We start from the raw sequence: 2,348 nt of genomic DNA, 5'->3' as shown, positions 1-2,348 counted from the left end.
CAGGGCTGCGAGGGATTGCAAGTGGCCCTATGATATCCACAGCCACTCGTTGGTGGTATAGATAGGCTTTTAGTCTTTTGTACTTTAAAGTGTCCAGCAAGTGGAATCTCATCAGCAATCCTCAATAACTTTCCCCTAAATGGATAGGTGACAACCAGAGGCTTTCAAATACTCTGCTGTGTCATGGGGGAGGGTCTCTTTGTACAACTCTCCCTTCTCACAGCATATTCTCTCCTTGTCAGACCCAGCAGGAGGTTGCTCTGGGAGGTATCTTAGCTTCTCCAGACTGGCATTGGTTAGCCTAGTGGGAATGCTAGACACTAGTCAGATGCTGAATGTGCTGTTGGGGACCTCATTAGGTCGGCCACTTGGTGAGATTCCTGAGCCATAGTAGGGTCCTGCTGTTCTGAGACTCATCCTCTAGTCCTTGGGGTTGAGTTTTAGCAGCAGCCCGACTGCGGGTCACAGCTGCCACATAAGTACATTCTTGCACATTGGTGCATCTTTCTGCATCACACAAGCTCTCAGGTGGGTCTCTGTCTTCCACCTTCTCCGTGACATTCATTTGCAAGGCCAGGACTTAGTGGCATACCATCCGGCCCTGGTCCGTGCCTAGGAACACATTGGTAGGGATGGTGTCTGATACACCCACATCCCTCAGTCCTTTCCCTGCTCCCCAGTCCAGATACACACAGACCATGGGGACGGCCGGGCTGACCCTCCCAAGTCCGGTTACAGACATCGTCTTTTCAGGAATTATATCTGCAGGGGGTCACCATTTCTGGACGCACTAGAGTTACTTCTGCTCTGGTGTCTCTGAGGCCAGTGGTAACTTTATTTCCCACAGTGACAGCTTAACAATTCTCATTATTCCTCACATCAGAGCCAGCCACAAATAAGACAGAAGGTGAGGGCCTCGTTGACTTGGTCATACTGGGGCCTTTCTTCCTATCAGGGCAAGCAACACTAACATATCCCACTTAGTTACATGTAAAACAGCGACGTGTTTCAATAAAAGAATATCTGATCCCAGGAGCCCCCAGCGGAAGTAGATATAGAATGCCCTGGGGACCGGCTGTCAGAGAGAGAATGGTCCCCAACTGGCTTACCACCCTTCCAGCTGAATTACGATGGCTTCCGGGCTTCTGGCATCCTGTTGGCCACATAAGAGTCTGCAATTCTTGCAGCCTGATCAGCAGTTTTGGGCACTCGATCACAGACAAATTGTCGTACATCCATGGGACATGTGTGGAGGAAATGATCCTTAACCATAAGATCCTCTAGTTCCTTAAAGCTGATAACAGAAAGTCCTCGGATCCTTTGATGGAACGTGGTCCTCAAGGGGCTCATGACATCCGCATAGCTGTCAGTTTATCCCCTCTGTAGATTCCGGAACTTTCTCCGATACACTTCTGGGGTGAGGTTGTATTTCCTGACCAAAGTCTCTTTTATAGAGTCATAGTCCCCATATAGCTCTGGTGAAAGGTCAGCAAACACTTCCAAGGCTTTGACTTTCAGCCCTGGAGTTAAATACTGTGTCCACTGATCACGGGGCAGATGGTATTGCCTGCAGGTTTTTTCATACCCCCAAAGAAAATTATCTAAGTCTCCATCACGGGGAAGTTTTCCAATCACGGTCTCCTGTGATTTATATCCTGGGAATAGGGTAGCTGAAAACTGTAACCCCTTGGTAGTTGGGCCATCTTAAGGTGGAAATCTCTCTCAGCCTGAGCCTGTCGTTCTGCAGCAGCCTGTTGGTACTGTAGAATGAGCTGCAGGTGTATACTGGCATCACATTCTCAGATGTTGTAAGGCCTTGTCAGCAGAAAAGTCCATACCCGCCTCAGAGCTCGCATTGTTAGTACCCTGAGAAATTGTTCCGGCTCCTCCGAGTTGGTGTTTCACTTTGTCTAGGTGCCACGGTACTCTGCTCCGACTCCTGCTCCATCAAAGCACCAATCAGTAGATCTTTGAATCTGTCTGCTGTCTCTATTCCTCTTTGCTTACAGAGGTTAATCAGAGCCTCCTTACTCTGCTGCTTGTACAAAGCTGCCATATCGGTAAACAGCCTTTTGCTAAATAAAAGATAGAAAAGAAAAACGGGAAAGTGTTTGCAAGTATGTCTACGTAAGCACTTGTAGAACTGTTGCACTCCACGCAAGGATACCAGTTCTTTAGTACAGGGAATAATTGCTTAAACCAAGTACTAATGCTCTAAGACTAAGTGCCCACGATGCAGAAATGCTCCGGATTTTTCCTGAGCGTTTCTGCATCTCCCTGGCAGAAAAAACGCATGCGGATTGTACATGCGGATTGTACATGCGGATTTTACATGCATTTTTCCTGCC

General features: G+C 48.0%; 1 pseudogene; it reads right to left on the bottom strand.

Moving 5' to 3' along the window:
• Positions 1-580: 580 nt before the first annotated feature.
• LOC141271670 (uncharacterized) lies at positions 581-2,056 on the bottom strand (annotated as a pseudogene).
• Between the last annotated feature and the right edge of the window lie 292 nt (positions 2,057-2,348).

The sequence above is a fragment of the Phyllobates terribilis genome, unplaced genomic scaffold, assembly GCF_046119375.1.
Source record: "Phyllobates terribilis strain yellow unplaced genomic scaffold, ASM4611937v1 Scaffold_5__5_contigs__length_657084704, whole genome shotgun sequence".
Lineage (NCBI taxonomy): Eukaryota > Metazoa > Chordata > Amphibia > Anura > Dendrobatidae > Phyllobates > Phyllobates terribilis.
Note: the sequence above shows the minus strand (reverse complement) of the source record. Positions and strands in the feature narration are given on the sequence as shown.